This window comes from Balaenoptera ricei, chromosome 10 (assembly GCF_028023285.1).
Source record: "Balaenoptera ricei isolate mBalRic1 chromosome 10, mBalRic1.hap2, whole genome shotgun sequence".
Lineage (NCBI taxonomy): Eukaryota > Metazoa > Chordata > Mammalia > Artiodactyla > Balaenopteridae > Balaenoptera > Balaenoptera ricei.
In genome coordinates this window covers 65,891,927-65,914,416 of record NC_082648.1, presented here as the reverse complement: position 1 = coordinate 65,914,416, position 22,490 = coordinate 65,891,927, and the positions used below count along the sequence as shown (strand labels likewise).

General features: G+C 38.2%; 1 protein-coding gene across 1 annotated transcript in view; it reads right to left on the bottom strand.

The window, feature by feature from the left end:
• Positions 1-6,234, bottom strand: part of SYT1 (synaptotagmin 1) — a 1,196,932-nt gene extending 1,190,698 nt beyond the window's left edge. Inside the window, exon 1 of the mRNA XM_059934706.1 lies at positions 6,118-6,234. The gene's annotated coding sequence lies outside the window, so the exon portion shown is untranslated. The remainder of the gene's footprint in view (positions 1-6,117) is intronic.
• Positions 6,235-22,490: the final 16,256 nt, after the last annotated feature.

Genomic DNA, 22,490 nt, shown 5'->3' with positions numbered 1-22,490 from the left:
AGAAGTCTAGAATAACTCCTAAAATTCTTTCCTTGGGTTGTAACAGTTCCTCAAAACCTATAATTTTCTAAGTACTGGTTTTGCATTCCTGTGCACTTAGCCAAATTCAAGTTTTATCTATTAAACATGGTCATAAGTGATTAATTTTTGGAGTAACAAATTGGTGCCTATGTAAAGTGTTATAAAGAAGCCTACCATGGTGCTAAGGTATGTAGTGGTTAGGGTGGAAAAGTCACAAAAGGGGGAAATTTGAACTGTTTGGGGAACTCAAGAAAGGCTGCTGGAAAAGTTAGACTTAAGCTGACGTGAGAAGTGTTCTGAACACAGGAATTAGCACTTGCGAAGGCCTAGGGTGAAAAAGAAGTTGGGGGTAGGAAGAACTTAAGGCCAATGTGATTGAAACCGATCAAGACCCTGTGGGACCCTCCTAGGTACAAAGCCTTTCCTGTCCCCCGCTTCTTATTTGCAGGATAAAAGCTTCAGCCTCCTAGACCTTCCTGAACACTAAAGAGCAAATTCAAACAGTAGCTAATCACCTAATCACGGAAGGGAGGGGATGAATAAACAAAGGAGGAACAATCAAGAAATAATAGTGTAGCCTTGGGTCCCGGCCCCAGTTCCTCCTCAAGGGATATACACAACAATATCTTTGAATTCTTCTACAGGAACTAAGACCTCCACCCAGGTGGAGGATGGTAACTTCGGGTTGAGCACAAGATTCCTAGAGCACCACACTGTTCCCTTACCACCAACCAATCAGAAGAAAGTCACACACCCTGCAGCCCTCACCCGAAATTTTGCCTATAAAATCTTCTCCCAGAAAACCATCAAGGAGTACAGGGTTTTTGAGCATGAGCCACCCATTTTTCTTGCTTGGTCCTGCAACAAAACTTTCTCTGCTCTAAACTCTGACAGTTTGTTTTATTTGGCTTTACTGTGCATTGGGCACATGAAGTTGTGTTCTGTAACATAGGCAACATGTTTAAGGGCACATAAGAGTTCATCTGATTGAATGTAAAGTTCAAGGTGGGGGCAATTAGTGTAGGATGAGTTTTGATTAATTATGAGTTATAAGTTGCCTTACTGAAAGTTTATGCTGGATAATTGTGAAGCCTTAGAAGACTTTTAAGAAAGGGAGTGACAAGGTCTTATGTCCATTCTAAAAAAAATAAAATCACAGAGTGAAATTTAGATAATGTATTAGAGCGGGGCTAGGGAGAGGAGTGGTTGTGTCTAAAATGACCTTGTCTACAAGAAGATAACTCTCAGTGCTACTGTGTCTTCTTAAGGAGAGATAAAAGGTCAATAACATTATGAAAGATGGGAATTTATTGTTTGTACATTAAATACAAACAAAAATTATTAGGAAAAATGTGATGTGATTATAGGTTTCTACGTCTGTGTTGCACTGAAATAAAAAGTCATTTTGAAGTAATAAATAAATATAATTGTAACAATGACTTGGGCTCACATGGGAGCTGAGGAACTAATTATTTTCACCTCCTAAAGTACCTACTGCTGTTTAACAAGTTTGCAAGATAAATGCTTTATTATATTTACATAAATCCCCTTGCAGTACCTTCTTTATCACTGCACTTACAAAATGAATTGATTTTCTAACACTTTCTAACTTTTTCAATTAGCATATACTTACATTTACATTTTATTAAATCTGGCTTTTCTTCAGGTAAAGTATCTTAACAACTTAGCCCCCAAAAGTGTGGATTCCAGAATGAATCAAAATTTGAAAATTTAATTTCCTCCCTTATGGATAGAGTCCACCTCTTCTCGCCTTCCACATGAGGGTCACTGCTTTTATTAAATCAAAACTGGTAACTCTGCCCTCATTAGGTTTAGCTGCCTTCTAAGAACTGAAATATTAAATGGCAGGTTGGTACAAAAGCTCAGTAGGTCATGAAGAAGACTGCTGGAGAAAGTTTTTTAAAAAGATTAAACTCTCCAGGTACGAATTTTTCTTAAAGGGAATGCCTCCTCTTCTTCAGAACATAGATCTTAGTAAGTTAATTTGTAATACTACGTTTCAATCAAGAATCAAAATTCCACCCTTTATAATGCTCACTAAATATATCAGAATAACAAGTATCAGCATACACTTCTGTTCTTATTACCATCTTTAAGCACCTCCTAGAAGAGGATGAAGTGGCATTTGAGAGACGGAAGCAGCAGAAGGATGTAATGAAAACTTTAAGTACATTAAAGAAGAGATTAGATCTACGGTGATCTATTACACAAATAGCTCTTAGGCACCCCTAAATATTAGCCAGGACAAGAGAATAGCTGCCTCTTTCTAATTCTTTCTCCTTGGGTACAGAGTGACTCAGATTTGATTTATTGGGCTACTGTTTTTAGCCACTTTTGAGCCTTATGGGTGAGAAATGACACCACCCACCTGAGGTCTAACTCCTCAGCTTAACTAAATTTTAGACAGTTTTCTTCCTAACTATAGGCTCCTGATATCCATTTTCTTAGAGCATTTACTTAATCCTTTCTCTGACCCTTTAAGATATAAATCTTCTGCAATCTTCTACTTATTCCTTTCTCTGACCCTTTTAGATATAAAAGGAACCTAGAAAAATAGTACAGATGAACCAGTTTGCAGGGAAGAAATTGAGACACAGATGCAGAGAACAAACGTATGGACACCAAGGGGGGGAAAGTGGCAGGGGGTGGGAGGTGGTGGTGTGCTGAATTGGGAGATTGGGATTGACATGTATACACTAACATGTCAATGGATAACTAATAAGAACCTGCTGTATAAAAAAATTTAAAAAAAGAATTTTTTTTCTCAGGGACCTATGCAGAGCCATCCCTTTTAAATGTAGTCATCAAGAAAGATGGAGCCTCACATGAAAAGATTCTCAACATCACTAATTATTAGAGAAATGCAGATCAAAACTTCAATGAGGTACCGCCTCACACAGTGAGAATGGCCATCATTAAAAAGTCTGCAAATAACAAATGCTGGACAGGGTGTGGAGAAAAGGAAACCCTCTTACACTGTTGGTGGGAATGTAAACTGGTGCAGCCACTATGGAAAACAGTATGGAGGTTCCTCAGAAAACTAAAACTAGAGTTGCCATAGGATCCAGCAATCCCACTCCTGGGCATATATCCAGGCAAAACTATAATTTAAAAAGATACATGCACCCCTATGTTCATAGCAGCACTATGTACAAGAACTAAGACATGGAAACAACCTAAATGTCCATCAACAGATGGACGAATAAAGAAGATGTGGTACATATATATATACAATGGAATACTACTCAGCCATAAAAAAGAATGAGATAATGTCATTTGCAGCAATATGGCTCGACCTAGAGATGATCATACTATGTGAAGTAAGCCAGAAAGAGAAAGACAAATACCATATAATATCACTTATATGTGGAATCTAAAACGTCACACAAATGAACTTATCTACGAAACAGAAACAGTCTCACAGATGTAGAGAACAGACTTGTGGTTGCCAAGAGGGAGGGGGCGGGGGAGTGGGAGAGGGATGGATTGGGAGTTTGGGATTAGCAGATGCAAACTACTATATATAGAATGAGTAAGCAACAAGGTCCTACTGTATAGCACAGGGAACTATATTCAATATCCTGTGATAAACCATAATGGAAAAGTATATGAAAAAGAATGTATACATACATATAACTGAATCACTTTGCTGTACAGCAGAAATTAGCGCAACACTGCAAGTCAACTATACTTCAGTAAAATAAATTTTGTAAAAAGAGGAAGAAAGGGCTTCCCTGGTGGCGCAGTGGTTGAGAATCTGCCTGCCGGTGCAGGGGACACGGGTTCGGGCCCTGGTCTGGGAGGATCCCACATGCCGCGGAGCGACTGGGCCCGTGAGCCACAACTACTGAGCCTGCGCATCTGGAGCCTGTGCTCCGCAACAAGAGAGGCCGCGATAGTGAGAGGCCCGCACAATGAGATGAGGAGTGGCCCCCGCTCGCCGCCACTAGAGAAAGCCCTCGCACAGAAACGAAGACCCAACACAGCCAAAAATAAATAAATAAATTTATAAAAAAAGAAAGATGAAGCCTCAATCTCTCAGTTTCTGTGAGAGGATAGGAGCCTAACTTCGTGATAAGCACCAATTAGCAACCTCAGGTGGCTTAATCACATTGACCGACTCCACCAAAAGTCCTCCAGTATTTTCCCTCTAGCTCAGCTCAGTGCTTAAAACTCTCTCACCTTTTGTTTCAGTGAAATTTAGTTCATTCTCTATCCCTTCTTACAACAGTCTTGATTCCTACTGTAATAGTCTTAAAGTCATCCTTTCCTCTACCATCAGGTACGAGTTTTTTTGAAGAGGCCACACACAGATGTCCCCCACTGATGGAGACAGTCAGAGCCCTGTTTGAGCATAGCTTTAATGAATAAGCCCAAAGAGTAACAGGAATACAAGACCAGAGGTTTTGAGTATGTGTGTGTTGACTGGGTGAGTGAGGGAACATGTTTCCCTTGATTTCACCTTTTCATCTGCAGGTGCTCCAGTGGATAACTCCCCTGTCCCATCTCCTCCCCTCCAGGGAAAGAGGAGTGAATTGTTTATCTGGTAACCTTGGGAATAAAAGATCTTCTTGACTACGGGGTAGAGCAGCCTGAGAGAGTAAGCACTATAAAAGTATTTGTTAAATTAATCAACTAAAAAATAAATAAATAGGTTTCAAACTCAGGCAAGGAGCAGGTAAACCATTTTTGGCATCTTCAGACACCAAGAGTTTGTCAAGTTGGGGCTTAAAAATTGAAGATATTAAAATTATAAATTCTGTTTAAAATATTTTAGGGGATTTAATTAACGAAGTTGCTCAAGGAATTCATTGTTTAAGAGAGTTTAAACCATTAGACTTGAGCTAATCAAATTTAATTAAAGGATAAGTAAAAGAGGAGAGGTGACTGTGCTTTCTCAAATGGAATTTATTAGATTTATACGTGACAAGATAAAATTTGTGAAAAATAGCTTAAAGGCCAAAGGAAAACATGATTTTTGAATGTGGAACTCTAATAAATTGATTGTCAATTTAACTACAAAACGTAAGATTATAGTCATTGCCAAAAGGCATTCTAAGAACTCACATTAACTATTAAAATATTTTACTGATACATTCAGTCTTTCAGATATTGTTTTGAAAAGCATGACCACAGATGTGAATGCCACTAAAAGGTCAACAAAAAGACTCCGAACATTAACTATGGGGAAATTATCTGTACAAACTCCTTTGGATAGTTTATTAAAAAGGAATCAACAATCAAAAGATATGGCTCTTTACGTGGTACCACGGTAGGAGTGATGCGGTGCCTCCAGAAGCCTGTGACATAAACGGTGCTGTGGATGCCAACCTCCCACCACCCTCTGTCTCTCTGTTAAGTAACTTAATCCTGGTGTGGACAAATACAGTTGTTATTTGTACAGAAAAAAAAAAAAAAAGATATGGCCCTTTAAAATAAATCTGTAATCTATAATATCAATAAAAATACCATTTGGTGATTTTAATTGATGTTTACTTTAGCAAGCATATTGTTAAAAACAAGCAAATAGGCACAAAATGGAGTTGCTTCTGCTAAGCCCAGTGTCGCCAAACTGAGACGAGTTAATTAGTTTCTTCTCTTCCAGAAATGGAATCTTAAACCAGTCAATTAGGAATCACCTGATAAGCATTAGTTAGGTAAGCTGCTGGATAGACCCCTGCCATCCCTTAAAGGAACATGACCTTGCAATAACCAACATGATTTTTAGTGTAGCATAACTTTCTTGTTCCTGCTCCCTTCTGCCCACAATTCTTTCACTTCGTATGGCTCCTCAGAGCTCCTTTCTATCTGCTAGATTGCATGCTGCCCGATTCACGAATCACCGAACAAAGCCAACACGATCCTCAAATGTTCTCAGTTGAATTCTGTTTTTTTACCAATATAAAATTTCAATAGATCCTTCATGCCCAGTGACCCAGTTCTACACATGGGTAGAATTTTATTTTTTAACGTTGTTGAACCAAACTAAAACACAGTTGCTTACGTCTGAGACAAAATGGAGTTGGCCATTTAAAGCAATGCGGGCGCATTAAAGAAAATGAAAGTTAACTTTACCTAACAGAAGTTGCAGGAATTTACAGCGCTTCTCAGAAATCAGCAGAGGATGCCAGCCGGTCCCCAAACGCCAAGTCTGTTTACGCCATCTCTGGACTGCCTTGTTCCCCTGACTCAGCTACCGGGTTCCAAATGAGGAAAGAGACCACCAGGCAACCAATCAGCTGAAAAAGCCAAGTAACTTCCACGTGTATCCCATAAAAACTCCCTAGGCTGTGAGCAACTCAGAACTCATTGCTCCTGTAGCCTTGAATTTCTCAGCTTGCAGGTTGAAACCCTTGTAATAAACTCATCTTTCTGCTTTTTTTTTCACTCAGTGTGCAGAGTTTGGCTGTTCACAATATTTTAAGGAATATGAGACACCTTTGTACTAGAAACAAGCATGATTGATTCAAGTGTGCCTATTTAGAGCATTTCCACCTAACTTTACTATTTTATTTTTTTTTTATTTTTTTTTTTTTTTTTAATTTTTATTTTATTTATTTATTTTTGGCTGTGTTGGGTCTTCGTTTCTGTGCGAGGGCTTTCTCTAGTTGCGGCAAGCGGGGGCCACTCTTCATCGCGGTGCGCGGGCCTCTCACCATCGCGGCCTCTCTTGCTACGGAGCACAGGCTCCAGACGCGCAGGCTCAGTAGTTGTGGCGCACGGGCTTCGTTGCTCCGCGGCATGTGGGATCTTCCCAGACCAGGGCTCGAACCCGTGTCCCCCTGCATTGGCAGGCAGACTCTCAACCACTGCGCCACCAGGGAAGCCCGAACTTTACTATTTTAAATCATTATGGAGGTAGAAGACATTATGCTAAGTACCTTAACCTAATCCACTGTTTCTATTCTAGTTATGAGTGTTGAGACACACATACAAAATATTATTTAAAAAACTGAAATGAGAGAGCTAATACTATATAACACATAGTAAGATTTCATTTCACTTCATTTCTTACTGGGGTCCCCAAAGAATCAGGTGCATTTGTTCTAACTCTTCTAGAATTGCTAGGAACTTGAATGTGACCCAAATGTGTTTTACATAACTAAGTGTCTGTTATCACCTATGTGACTTACCCAGTCCTACAATTGTTCCTATGGGAAATAGGATGCATTTCAAGAAGATCTGATTTATTCTAAGTTTCAGGAAAAAATTTTGTGAGAAAATGGGAACTCCTGCCTTTCAGACCTCTGCAGGCCCTGTTCCCCCTTTGAATAAACATGTCACAAAGATAACATTACCATCTAAATGGATGCCACCAATGGGAAGTCAGTAGCACTTAAAAAAGCTAATTGCAACACCTTCAAGAGGAAAAACCTGGAGAGACTTCTCAAAAGGCTAAGGAAAAACCTGGAGAGACTTCTCAAAAGGCTAAGTGAAAAATAGATATGGGTTTAAATTAAAGGGAAATAAACTAAGCAAGGATGAAGAATGCAGGAACCTGGGAAGGTGACAAGGCAGAGTGGAAGATGACAGAAGCCTTTTGCAAATGGATTTGAGGGAGGAGAGGAGGAAAAGAGGAATCAAGAGCAGTGAAACTGAGATTGGTAGTGACTAAAGGCAGTTTGGTTGCCCCCATAAATAAATAGCAGGGCTCTAGAGGCATTTCTCAAGGCCACTCCACGACGCAGGAAAAGAGGACACTGGAGAAAACAGCATGCCCCAAGGCCAACCTGTTTTACCCAGCAAGGGTTGACCTAGCTCTGTGAGCTCTTGGAAAGAATTGCACGGGCATAGCTGAGGGAGAAATTCAGCCCTTTTTATTTTTCATCCGGTTCAAATAAAAATCAGGGCACAATCAACATAACAAAAGGTATGCCGATAACTTAATATAAGGCTACTGCATTCATCAAAGCCTTTCTCTCTTTAGAAGCCTGTTCTCTGCAAGTAGTTAGGTGTCTCAGAGCTAATGAAATGCACCATCAAAGAAGCGCTTGTACTCACGGGCATTTGCAAAAGCGTAGACAGGGCCACCTACTGGATATGCTATGAAGTGCAAGGAGAGGTTCCCCATTAAAAATACCTCCCTCATGGGCTTGTTACTGTGCAGAAAATAGGTACCCCCAGCCCGGTCATTCAGGCTTAGGTATTCTTTTCTGTGAAGGCTCGGGTAAACCGTAAGTCTGCTAACTGAAAGGAAAACTAGACTTCTTTTCCAGGCATGATTCTCATCTCTAATGGTTAATAGCATTGTAGATGGCAACTTGGGGGTATCTCCCCAGCTTTTCTTCTTTGTAAAGTACCTCAATTAATATGAGTTGGCCTGAGAGAAATATTTAACTAGTGTGAACCTGCCATCCTAATCATAGCTCACTGGACAAGTGGGGATACATGATTCAAGCTGGGCCAATCAGGATCTTTTGCTCAAGAATTTATACTCGGATACACAGAAATTAGGAATTGCAAATTGAGATGAATGGAATATCTCTAGGATTTTTGTTTTCCAAATCTGAGTCATAGAGGTACACTTTTAAAGGAGGAAAATGTCATGGAATCTCAGTATGATCATACTAATTTTTTACAATGGGACAGCCATGGTTAAGTATAACACTATATTTGCATGTATAGCCACTATCCATTTATAAGGTCAAAGATAATTACAAATACAAACAAAATTATATAATCAATAATAGTCAAATTAAGAGGATAAATTTCATATGTAGAGAATGCTGTTTTGCTTAAAGTGAATCACTGACTTCTCAGTGTGTTATGCTGATAAACCGATTTTCCCATGACTGAACTTTCAGTCAGCATGTTTGACACCATAGGTTGATATCACAGACATCTTAAGTGCCCATTGTTTATGCAGAGACTTAAACTCTGTTCTTTTATCAACGGCCCTCAACGTTTAGAGTAGCACTGCCTGGTTGGAACTCCATTATAAACATCCAAATTCAAGGTCTTAAATCACGAACAGAAATCAGTTAGCAATATTTGGCTTTAAGACAGTGGTCCAAATGATCTGGAATGCATTTTTTTAAAAAATAATCATCATGCCAAACATCTCAAATATTTAAATCCAAATAAAGATCACAAAATGTATCCATGTTTTCCTAAGTCTTTGCAGGTTCCCATTGGAGCCTCATTGCTCTAGAGAAACACTAATTGAACTTTCTGTGATAATGAAAATGTTCCATATCTGCATTATCCAATACAATAGTCCCATGTGGCTATAGAGTCACTTGAAATGTAGCTAATGTGACTGGTTAATTGAATATTAAATTTTATTTAACTTTAATTCAAATTTAAATAGCCACATGTGGCTAGCAGCTACTGTAATGGCCAGGACAGTTAGATGTTTTTCCTGAATCCCTGTCAAATGCTGGCTTCCAAATATTACCAAAATGACTTCTTGTGTAACAAAAATTACCCACAGAATTTAGTAACTTAAAACAATAAGCATTTTTTTGTTCACACAGTTTGCATGGGTCAGGAATTGGAGAGCAGCTTAGCTGGGTGGCTCTGGTCCAGGGTTTCATGAAGCTGCAGTGAAGATGTTTGCTGGGGCTGCAGTCATCTGAAGGCCTGACAGGGGCTAAAGGATTAACTCTAAAATGGCTCACTCACAAGGTTGTTGGCAGAAGGCCTTGGCTTCACACCAAATGGACCTCTCCATAGGGCTGCTTGCTGTGTTCTCACACATGGCAACTGGGTTTCTCTAGAGCATGCAATCCAAGAGAGGAGGTTGAAGTGTTTTTATGACCTACTCTCTAAATCCAAACACGTCACTTTCTCTTTATTTATTAGAAGTAAGTCACTACATTCAGCAGAAGCTCAACTGGAGGGAAATTGGGCTCCAACTCTTGAAGGGAAGAATATCAAAGAATTTGTGTACATAATGTAAATCCACTATACAAGTTAACTTATCTAAAGCAATGGAGCTAATAAGTGGAAAAGCCCGCATTTGAATTTGTTTCAATCTTTGTCTGGACCAGATGTTTTAATCACATCTCTCTATTGCCTAGAGCATCTATACATTTGAACACAAGATCTCTTGAGGGCACATTTAGAAACCAAATGCAAGTATCTAGTTCAATTTTTGTTGATTTCAAAAGGTATGCATTTAAAACATCTGTTGGTTGCCAAATGTTATTTTATAATTTCATATTTTGAAAAAAGTCCTTTGTCAAGTAATTAAATTCATATTATGCTCACAAAGAAGGTAACAGAATCAGCATGGTGTTTGGAATTCCAGGATCCATTGCTGTACTGAATAATCTAATTAAACTGCTCCCTTCTAGGGAGCCTCAGAGTGATGTCCGTGCCCAAACTCCTCTTTGCCTGTCCCTTGTATAAACCTATTTAAACTGTGTTCCACATGGTTAGGCTAGGGAAGTTTCACAATCAAAGAAGCATGGTTCAAATGATGTTTCCAATCTTTGCCTAATCTCTCAAAGAACAAAAGAAGGATCCATGTACATAGTCAACAAGAACTCTTACTAAAATTCCCCATCTTCTTCTATTCTCTAATATTATGAAACACTCCTGAGCCTCTCATTATTCTGACACAAGAACTATTCCCATCCTCTATGCCGTTCCATGTCCTGCTTCCTCCCCTTCTCCCACGCCACCTACAATATGTTGCCTTCACAAGAGCTGTTCTTTGAGTCAACGACCCCTGAGTAAATTAGCTATTCGTTCCTCATTGCTATTGTTGAAAAGTTTGGCAATAAAGCTGTTGTCTCTTCTGTCTTTTCTCTCACAGACTCTTCATCACCACAACCTGAAGCACCAATGACCTTAAAAGCAGAAAAGACAGCAAAATAATGTATTTATCTGCAACCTACCTTCACAAGCATGCAGTAGGGGAAACACAGGTTTACAAGTGTTTTCTCTGCCATGCTAGGCACAGCTGAAAGAGCCACACTTAATGGTGATTGGGAAAACCACTCACATCCTTTCTTTTAAATTTAAACGTGAAGCACTTAGCAAGAAAATAAGTTAGTAGAGAGAACAGAAGCAAAGAGATGAAGAGCTATATGGCAGTAAGTCTTGCATAAACATTAGACCTGAGGCAGAAAGAAGCAAAATAGGTTTAAAATAAAGTCTAATTAACCGAGGCAACTCAAGTGTGCCTCTTCCCAGCAGCGCAGAGGAATCTAATATACATATTTAAAGGGATAAAACTTGTTTGTTATTTTCCAACAAGTTTTATTTGTGGTTTCTTATTTCCTTCTTTTATCTCAGTGTTAGCCCCAACATGGATTGTTAGAGTAGTAGTGATGGCTAACATATCCTGGATTGTTACTATGTATCAGGCACTGTTCTAAATGCTGTAAATATATTAACACATCTTCATTGTCGTCCCCATTTTACATTAAGATTTTAAGACAGAGTATAAAAATAATTCACCCCAAGTCATATAGCTAGGAAGTGGCAGAGGTGGGATTTGAACCCACATAGTCTGGCTCCAAAGACTGACTTCTAACTACTGTACTCTTCTGTTGCCCTAAATGAGATTCCCTGGCTGCCATAAGATAATTTCTGAACGTCTTACCCTGACAAGTAGCACCTCCACAATCTCACCCACAACAACCTTTAGCTAATTCCATTACTTCAACCCTTATCACCTCCAGACTTCCCTCCCACACTCCCCCCAAAACAAGCAGCCAGCAGGCTTTGCACCACCTCTCTGCACTCTGTGTCTTCTGAAACTGGAAAACCTAACTGAATGAAGGTGTGATCACAGAGAGACCAGCACACAAGAAGCAGTGGGTCTCCCAGCTGCCACGGTTTCAGACATCTGAATTCTGAGGCTGTAGAATCCAACTTTGATGAACAATGTGATCTGTCAGACTGTTTTATAAGTGTTTGTTTAGACTCTTAGCTGAAGAACAAGGAAAATGAAATTTAGTTCTGAGTTGTGTGAACATGGTCTGACTCTTGGATGATTTATTTTTTATGACAGATTCCATTTTCTGCTGCTGTCATGATTACACAGGAATACACTTGTCCACTGAGAGTACATTTGTGTCTTTTGCATGGGCTAACTCAGTGGTAGCATTTAATTTGTGCACGCTTATTCACTTATCCGACCAAAAGATGGTACATGCTCAGAATTACTAAGTTTACTGAAATGTTATTACAAGAATCAGTCTTGAGAGGCAAAGGAACATCAGTGCCAGCTTGAGATTATCTTGTTATTGTCAAAGCGCAGATATCATTGAGTTTCCAGGATAAATTTAGGTTTGAAGAGGTATGAATATGCACTCTGTCAGGAAGGTTGTGTTGCAGTATTGTTTATTTTGTAAGGCAGTTGTTGAAAACAGAAATAGGTACAGAGTGAAAGTGGGTGGATGTACATGAATGGCGATTGGTGAATGCTCTTCTGAAAGAGGCTATCACTTGTCACGTCTAGCCAACTCTAATGGTGGAATGTGACCCAATGTTGCTGGAAATTCTCCTTTTAAGAGAAACCAGATTTCTGGATATCTGTATGAAGTACCCTGATGTTTAAATGTTGGTAAATATGGCAGGCATAATTTTAAGAATGACTCCCAATGACCTTCCATGTATCATCCCATCCCCTTTGAATGTGAATAGGATCTGTTAATGTGATACTTTTTCCATGACTTTCATATTATGGGGCAAAAGGTTGACCTAATCTAATGACATAGCATCAGAGGGGGAAAGCAGGACAAGGGTAGCTATGACAGCCTTTGCTGGCTTCAGAGCTATAGAAGGCCATGCCCAAGAACCCAGAAACCTTTAGGAGCTGAGAGTGGTCTCAGCAAGAAAATAGGGATTTCAGCCCTGCAACCACAAAGAACTGAATTCAGCCAACAACCTGAATGAGCTTAGGAGCAAATTCTTCCTCAGATCCTTCAAGGAAGAACTCATCTTAGCCAACACTTTCATCTTGGTCTTGTGAGACCCTAAGCAGAGAACTGAACTGAGCCCAGCCTAACTTACGACTTACAGACTATGAGATAATAAATGGGTGTGATTTTAGGTCACTAGCTACATGGTTGTTTGTTACCCAGCAACAGAAAACTAATACAGTAAGCAATTACAATTTGAAAAAAATCATTGGTAGGTCACTTAGTACCTTATCAGTCAAGAAGGTATTAGTTTGCAGCCTCTGTTATAACTTAGGTGAGGTGAATGAGCTCAGATGGAAGCGTTTTTCCATCTTGTAATGTAACAAACTATACAATGTGCTTCTTATGGTCATCACTTAAAAGCATCCTTAAAAGAAATAATCTTTTGATTTGAAATGCAAATAAAAATTATCCACATTTTGGATAATGGGTGAAAGCATAAGGTGATGAAATGCGTAAGTACATTAATAGAGACAGTTTATTGGCTTTGTGGATGTTTTCTGCACTTGTTACTTTGAGGTCATGGAGGTAAATCAAGAGGAAGGAAATTTTCTGTGACATTTTTTCCTAAAAATAAATTGGGAATGATTATTTAAACTATTTGTTGAATGCATCCACAAATGTGCTTCATTTATTCTTGATTGAGGACGTATCTTTAAAATAGGCGGCAAAAATTGGCATTCCCATACGTTCTCTAGCTTCAATAACAAACAGTAAATACAGTTAAGTTCAGAAATTCCATAAGAGGTAGTTTCTCTTGTGGTAAACAAATTTTGGAAGATTATTCCAAGTGGCCCTGGAAATAAATTTATTCTCATTTCATGGTCCCAATAATAATGTTCTTTGGCTAAAGTGGTTTTTAAATATAAAAATGATTAATTAATAAGTACCTTTTCTTGCGGCCCTTATAAGACTCTCCTTATCTATTCAGCACCTTTAATTGAACATCTATTATGTTCAAGGCAGTGAATTATGAATAGAATTCTAAGAACAAAGACAACTAAAAAGATATGAGAGCTAGCTGGCTTCAAGTCCCTTACTATCTACCTTTTTTTTGTTTAATCTTTCTGTTGTAGTTAGAAGTGGACATGTATGGGTTCTATTAAAGATGCTATCAAGATTTCCTAGCTACCCTTCTTCACCATCACACACATAAATGCCAATTTGAAGACAGAAGACAGTTGGACTCATTCGGTTGCAGGTGGAGAAGCTGGGGAACTTCAACATCTTTCCAAAATCTCCTCCCACTGCTTGCAGAGACCCTGCCCAGGGATGCTTACTGCATAAAAGCTGGTGAACTGGATCTGTACACAAGTAGATTTGAGACCATTCTGCCCTCCTTGGCAGATAAATGTGAGCAGCTGCTTATATTACCATTCACATAAGTACTCCCACTTTGGGCAGGTTCAAGTAAGGGGTAGAGCTTTTAAGAGCAGGTTAGGACCCTGGAGAAAACCTGAGGGAAACCTGGCTAATAATCTTTACATGAGGTTTTTACGAACACAACTTGTTTAGGCTTTGACTTGGCCACGTCACCCCACCCCTCCTTTCCAAAATACTAGGCCATTACTTGTGCAAGGCCCTTACTTTGGGGGTGGAGATGGAGAGAGAGTCCCTCAGCAGCTCTTCCCAGGTGAAATTTCTATCCCCTATGGCCTAAGGCCAAAATGTGGGGAGAGGAGAAATGTTATCCTTTCATTAGCACGTATTATGTCTTGAAATCAGCCATTTGTATACTCAATGCACTCATAAGATAATGGATGGTCAATAGATAAAACAAATGTCTTACCTTTAGAGGCCACAGATGATTCTTAATATCTGTTTAGAAATGCTAAAGTGTACATAAAACAGAACTATCACAGTATGACTGTTGTTTCTTTTGGCATTTTCCAATTAGTGTCCCATACATATTAAAAAGGCATCCATTTAACTAAATTGTTCCCTTTGATTGAAAAGTAGTGTTGATTCTGGGATTCCACTTTTTCTTCAGTTTAGGTCCCTTGTTCTACATGAAGAGTAATATAAAATTACTTAATAGAAATTTTTGTAGACCCTCTAAAAATTGGTTACACTACCTTGTAGACAGATCTCTATGATACTGTTAACATTATAGTATGCTAGAAGTTACAACTGTTTGGCCACAAGATCTTTTTTTTTCTTCAAATTAACATGGGTTGATTTCCCAATAAATGGTAATGATTTTAAATTGTTTACAGGGACTTCTCTGGTGGTGCAGTGGTTAAGAATCCGCCTGCCAATGCAGGGGACACGGGTTCAAGCCCTGGTCCGGGAAGATCCCATGTGCCACAGAGCAGCTAAGCCCATGCGCCACAGCTACTGAGCCTGTGCTCTGGAGCCCACGAGCCACAACTACTGAAGCCCTCGCACCTAGAGCCTGTGCTCCTCAACAAGAGAAGCCACCATAATGAGAAGCCCGCGCACCACAACGAAGAGTCGACCCCGCTCGCCGCAACTAGAGAAAGCCCACGAGCAGCAACAAAGACCCAACACAGCCTAAAATGAATGAATAAATACATAAATAAAATTGTTTACAGTATTTTCCTATGATATGTTCAAACTCCTATTTCATTTTTGCCTTAGTAATGTTGAGACCTGATCTGCAACTTGACCATTCTTTGAAATTAATAGTCACAATATAACTGTAGGCCGGCTTCTGGCAGTATCAATATTTGCCTGGCTGGTAAAATGTTTTCCTCTGTTTGCACATGATCTAGTTTCTAGTTCTCTGGAGGTCCTGCATATCTTCTGTAAGTCATTCTGTGAGAAGGAAATTTCCAGAGCATGCTGCAAGTCCATGGTGTCCTGCAAGGAGTAATACATGAATTGCTCTCGCATAGTTACACCCGCCAACTGGCTCACCCGAAAACTTTCCTCCACTATTGTTTTGTGCTAATGGCATATAGAAATTTTATTTTCAGGTTTGCATTTAAGATAACATTAGTACCAAGTATAATTTTATTTGATAGGATAACTCATTCATTTTACTTAAACCGTAATGTTTGTTTGGGGTATTAATCATTTCCAGTTTCTGAGCGTGCCCCAGTATAATAGACATCTTTTTCTCAAGCTAGTTAATAAAACTCCTGATTGATGCTGAAGAAAGCAAACAGCTAAAGGGTATACTATTTTTTAATAAGGCTAATTACTGTGCTACATTCACAAGGGGACGTCTTACAGTGTGTTCTCTATAGTCAGCCCTGTGGCTTCTGCAGATGAAATAATTTCTAGTAGCAGATCTTAAAAAACAAACAAACAAACAAGGAAACAAAAAAACCAACCATGTGTAGTCAAGGAAATATGAGGTTTCAGATCTTGGAAAGAAATATTCACTGAATTTTAATATATAAGAAAAAGAAAGCAAAAAAATGTTACATTTGAGAAATACCTTTATAGGTTTGGGGGTTTCTAGAAAGCAAGATAAACAATTACAATGTTGTTTGGTAAACAGTGAATGTGGGCAAAAAAAGTAGGTGGCTAGCCCTGAGGGATATTTTATCCAGATCAGAAAAAGCACTGCTTTAATCTGTTTCTTCTCTCTCATACTTAGTATGCGTGTCCATTTTTAGTGTATTTGTAGATATTTCTCTCTTATTCTCCTACCTGCAATCTTAAAAACATTCTCTTTTTATATTTATATATGTTAATATTATTGACAGGTTTGCGTTGAAGTTCTGATCTTGCTCTGGGAGTCATTCTGCTATTTAAAATGTCTTTGGATGTTAACTCTTTTTTTTTTTTTTTTTTTAATCTAGAAAAGAGAATTCTTTCCTGTCAGAAAAAGAACTTTTGTCTCTCTTTGAGGAGAGGTCCTTTTCCATCCAAGTGTGGGATGAGTAGACAATTTTTGTCCTGGGATTAAGAAGACATATGTAAATATATGGAGATATATATATGTAAAGATATGAAGATATATATACATATAATTATATAATTACTGTATATACATGTACATATATTATATATGTATATATTATATATATATATGAAATGAGATGTCCAGACAAGAAGTGGACACATTTATTAAGGACTCCATGGTTTTTCACTCAGTGGGTCACTGCAATAGTTACAAGCAACTGTTGTAACTCAGCATCTGCATGTGAAGGGAAAAACGAGTCTGAATACATTGGAAAAGTTTCAACTTAAAGCCCCGTGTTGTCATTTGCACCTAGCACGTGCAGGCTGTAGCAATTTAGGAACTCAATTTTTAACTTTAATGGTAATTATCTAAAATTTAAATTTAAAACCGATACTCAATTCATGTTAACTATGTTTGGAACAGCTTACCTATGTGAATCCTTTTAACTGTGAATTTTTGAAATCTGAGTACAGATTAAGTCCTTCTGAAAATTTAGTCTCCAAATTGAGATGTGCTCTAAGTGTACAATACATGCTGGATTTCAAAGGCTTGGTACAAAAAAAAAGAAAAAATGCAAAATATTAAAAATCTTATTAAAAAGGATTTTAGCTTCTTTATATGTTGAAACAATATTTTTGATATGTCAAGATAATAAAGTATGTACATTATTATAATTAATTTTACCTGTTTCTTTTTACTTTTAGTAATAAGGCTACTGGACAATGTAAAACGGCATGTGCAGCTTATATTATATTTATACTGGAAGGGCTGTAATAGTCTAAAGAGCATGAAGCCTCACAAGTGAGCAGAGTCCAGGTGAATTTCCCCCCTCTGAGAAACCACTGATATTGGCAAAGACTCGCCCCTAGCTTTTAGGCAGTGGCCAGATTGGAGGATTTATCTCCAGCCACCATGAGCCTGACTTTGGCTGTTCACTGCGCTCGCTTTCGGCCTCAGAAGTCCAACCCATACCAGGTTTCTGTGCAGCACTGCCCCATCACTGTCTGAGTCTCTAGCCTGCCAACGGGCTAAAGAGTCTTCCCAGTACCTATGTCCCACGGTAACCCGTGAAAGGGCTGGACTAGGGAATGTGAAGCTTCCCAAGAAAGCCATTTTCCTGGGAGCTAGGCAGCTCACCCTCAAAAAATACTGATGTTAGGCAAACGATCATTCCACCACATTCGAAGCGTCTATAGGGAATTTGGTCCAGCTTCTAATCTACACCTTGAATACCACCCTCAAAAATCAGCTTATATTCAGCTGCCTCCACTCAGGACACCAAGTTAGGACCAAATCACACTCAACACGACGATACTCATAAACACTCAAGTGTTCTTCGCTGGGCTATGACTTGACTTCTAGACTTTCCACTGTTTCCCAGGAATATGGTTCTCTGGGAACTGATAGATACATATTATGTGTATCACAGATGATGTATAGAATGACTCCATTTGCACTGGGTACATTTCATTATCTGTCACCATCTTTAGGGTATAAAATCTAGGTGAACAAAGATGACAGAGTAGTTGATTCGTCCTGAAAAAAAAATCACAAAACATGATTAGGATACAGATTTTCTGACTCTGAATTCAATGGTTTTTCCCTTACATTATACCCCTCTTTTATAAATGTCACATTAAATGGGCATAAATATATTATGCCACTTGAAAAATAAAAGCCAAATGAACTATAGAGATGTCCACCACATCTCTCACGCTCTCTTCTGTCTTCTCTACTTGGTCAAGATCTTTCCTTTCTTTTTATTTTATTTTATTTTTTATTTTTATTTTATTTATTTTATTTTTATTTTTTTATTTTTAAAAAATTTTTAATTTTATTTATTTTTTTATGCAGCAGGTCCTTATTAGTCATCAATTTTATACACACCAGTGTATAAATGTCAATTCCAATCTCCCAATTCATCACACCCCCTCCCCCGCGGCTTTCCCCCCTTGGTGTCCATACGTTTGTTCTCTACATCTGTGTCTCAACTTCTGCCCTGCAAACCGGCTCATCTGTACCATTTTTGCTACGTTCCACATACATGTGTTAATATACGATATTTGTTTTTCTCTTTCTGACTTACTTCACTCTGTATGACAGTCTCTAGATCCATCCACGTCTCAACAAATGACTCAACTTCGTTCCTTTTTATGGCTGAGTAATACTCCATTGTATATATGTACCACTACTTCTTTATCCATTCGTCTGTTGATGGGCATTTAGGTTGCTTCCATGACCTGGCTAGTGTAAATAGTGCTGCAATGAACATTGGGGTGCATGTGTCTTTTTGAATTATGGATTTCTCTGGATATATGCCCAGTACTGGGATTGCTGGATCATATGGTAATTCTATTTTTAGTTTTTTAAGGACCCTCCATACTGTTCTCCATAGTGGCTGTATCAATTTACATTCCCACCAACAGTGCAAGAGGGTTCCCTTTTCTCCACACCCTCGCCAGCATTTTTTGTTTGTAGATTTTCTGATGATGCCCATTCTAACTGATGTGAGGTGATACCTCATTGTAGCTTTGAATTGCATTTTTCTAATAATTAGTGATGTTGAGCAGCTTTTCATGTGCTTCTTGGCCATCTGTATGTCTTCTTTGGAGAAATGTCTATTTAGGTCTTCTGCCCATTTTTGGATTGGGTTGTTTCTTTAATATTGAGCTGCATGAGGTGTTTATATATTTTGGAGATTAATCCTTTGTCTGTTGATTCATTTGCAAATATTTTCTCCATTCTGAGGGTTGTCTTTTTGTCTTGTTTATGGTTTCCTTTGCTGTGCAAAAGTTTCGAAGTTTCATTAGGTCCCATTTGTTTATTTTTGTTTTTATTTCCATTACTCTAGGAGGTGGATCATAAAAGAACTTGCTGTGATTTATGTCAAAGAGTGTTCTTCCTATGTTTTCCTCTAAGAGTTTGATAGAGTCCGGTCTTACATTTAGGTCTTGAATCCATTTTGAGTTTATTTTTGTGTATGGTGTTAGGGAGCGTTCTAATTTCATTCTTTTACATGTAGCTGTCCAGTTTTCCCAGCACCACTTATTGAAGAGACTGTATTTTCTCCATTGCATATCCTTGCCTCCTTTCTCATAGATTAGTTGACCATAGGTGCGTGAGTTTATCTCTGGGCTTTCTATCTTGTTCCATTGATCTATGTTTCTGTTTTTATGCCAGTACCATATTGTCTTGATTACTGTAGCTTTGTAATATAGTCTGCAGTCAGGGAGTTTGATTCCTCCAGCTCCGTTTTTTTCCCTCAAGACTGCTTTGGCTATTCAGGGTCTTTTGTGTCTCCATACAAATTTTAAGATGATTTGTTCTAGTTCCATAAAAAATGCCATTGGTAATTTGATAGGGATTGCATTGAATTTGTAGATTGCTTTGGGTAGTATAGTCATTTTCATGATATTGATTCTTCCAATCCAAGAACATGGTATATCTCTCCATCTGTTGGTATCATCTTTAATTTCTTTCAACAGTGTCTTATAGTTTTCTGCATACAGGTCTTTTGTCTTCCTAGGTAGGTTTATTCCTAGGTATTTTATTCTTTATGTTGCAGTGGTAAATGGGAGTGTTCCCTTAATTTCTCTTTCAGATTTTTCATCATTAGTGTATAGGAATGCAAGAGATTTCTGTGCATTAATTTTGTATCCTGCAACTTTACCAAATTCTACCAAATTGATTAGCTCTAGTAGTTTTCTGGTGGCATTTTTAGGATTCTCTATGTATAGTATCATGTCATCTGCAGACAGTGACAGTTTTACTTCTTCTTTTCCAATTTGTATTCCTTTTATTTCTTTTTCTTCTCTGATTGCCGTGGCTAGGACTTCCAAAACTATGTTGAATAATAGTGGTGAGAGTGGACATCCTTGTCTTGTTCCTGATCTTAGAGGAAATGCTTTCAGTTTTTCACCATTGAGAATGATGTTTGCTGTGGGTTTCTTGTATATGGCCTTTATTATGTTGAGGTAGGTTCCCTCTATGCCCACTTTCTGGAGAGTTTTTATCATAAATCGGTGTTGAATTTTGTCAGAAGCTTTTTCTGCATCTATTGAGATGATCATATGGTTTTTATTCTTCAATTTGTTAATATGGTGTATCACATTGATTGATTTGCGTATATTGAAGAATCCTTGCAGCCCTGGGATAAAGCCCACTTGATCATGGTGTATGATCCTTTTAATGTGTTGTTGGATTCTGTTTGCTAGTATTTTGTTGAGGATTTTTGCATCTATATTCATCAGTGATATTGGTCTGTCATTTTTTTTGTAGTATCTTTGTCTGGTTTTGGTATCAGGGTGATGGTGGCCTCATAGAATGAGTTTGGGAGTGTTCCTTCCTCTGCAATTTTTTGGAAGAGTTTGAGAAGGATGGGTGCTAGTTCTTTTCTAAATGTTTGATAGAATTAACCTCTGAAGCCATCTGGTCCTGGACTTTTGTTTGTTGGAAGATTTTTAATCACAGTTTCAATTTCATTACTTGTGATTGGTCTGTTCATATTTTCTGTTTCTTCCTGGTTCAGTCTTGGAAGGTTACACCTTTGTAAGAATTTGTCCATTTCTTCCAGGTTGTCCATTTTATTGGCATAGAGTTGCCTGTAGTAGTCTCTTAGGATGCTTTGTATTTCTGTGGTGTCTGTTGTAACTTCTCCTTTTTCATTTCTAATTTTATTGATTTGAATCCTCTCCCTCTTTTTCTTGATGAATCTGGCTAATGGTTTATCAATTTTGTTTATCTTCTCAAAGAACCAGCTTTTAGTTTTATTGATCTTTGCTATTGTTTTCTTTGTTTCTATTTCATTTATTTCTGCTGTGATATTTATGATTTCTTTCCTTCTGCTAACTTTGGGTTTTGTTTGTTCTTCTTTCTCTAGTTCCTTTAGGTGTAAGGTTGGATTGTTTATTTGAGATTTTTCTTGTTCCTTGAGGTAGGCTTGTTTAGCTATAAACTTCCCTCTTAGAACTGCTTTTGCTGCATCCCATAGGTTTTGGATCATAGTGTTTTCATTGTCATTTGTCTCTAGGTATTTTTTGATTTCTTCAGTGATCTTTTGGTTATTTAGTAACTTATTGTTTAGCCTCCATGTGTTTGTGTTTTTACGTTTTTTTCCCTGTAATTCACTTCTCATCTCATAGTGTTGTGGTCAGCAGAGATGCTTATATGACTTCGATTTTCTTAAATTTACTGAGGCTTGATTTGTGACCGAAGATGTGATCTATCCTGGAGAATGTTCCGTTAGCACTTGAGAAGAAAGTGTTATCTGCTGTTTTTGGATGGAATGTCCTATAAATATCAATTAAATATATCTGGTCTATTGTGTCATTTAAAGCTTCTGTTTCCTTATTTATTTTCACTTTCGATGATCTGTCCATTGGTGTAAGTGAGGTGTTAAAGTCCCCCACTATTATTGTGTTACTGTCGATTTCCTCTTTTATAGCTGTTAGCAGTTGCCTTATGTATTGAGGTGCTCCTATGTTGGGTGCATTTATAATTGTTCTATCTTCTCCTTGGATTGATCCCATGATCATTATGTAGTGTCCTTCCTTGTCTCTTGTGACATTCTTTATTTTAAAGTCTATTTTATCTGATATGAGTATTGCTACTCCAGCTTTCTTTTGATTTCCATTTGCATGGACTATCTTTTTCCATCCCCTCACTTTCAGTCTGTATGTGTCCCTAGGTCTGAA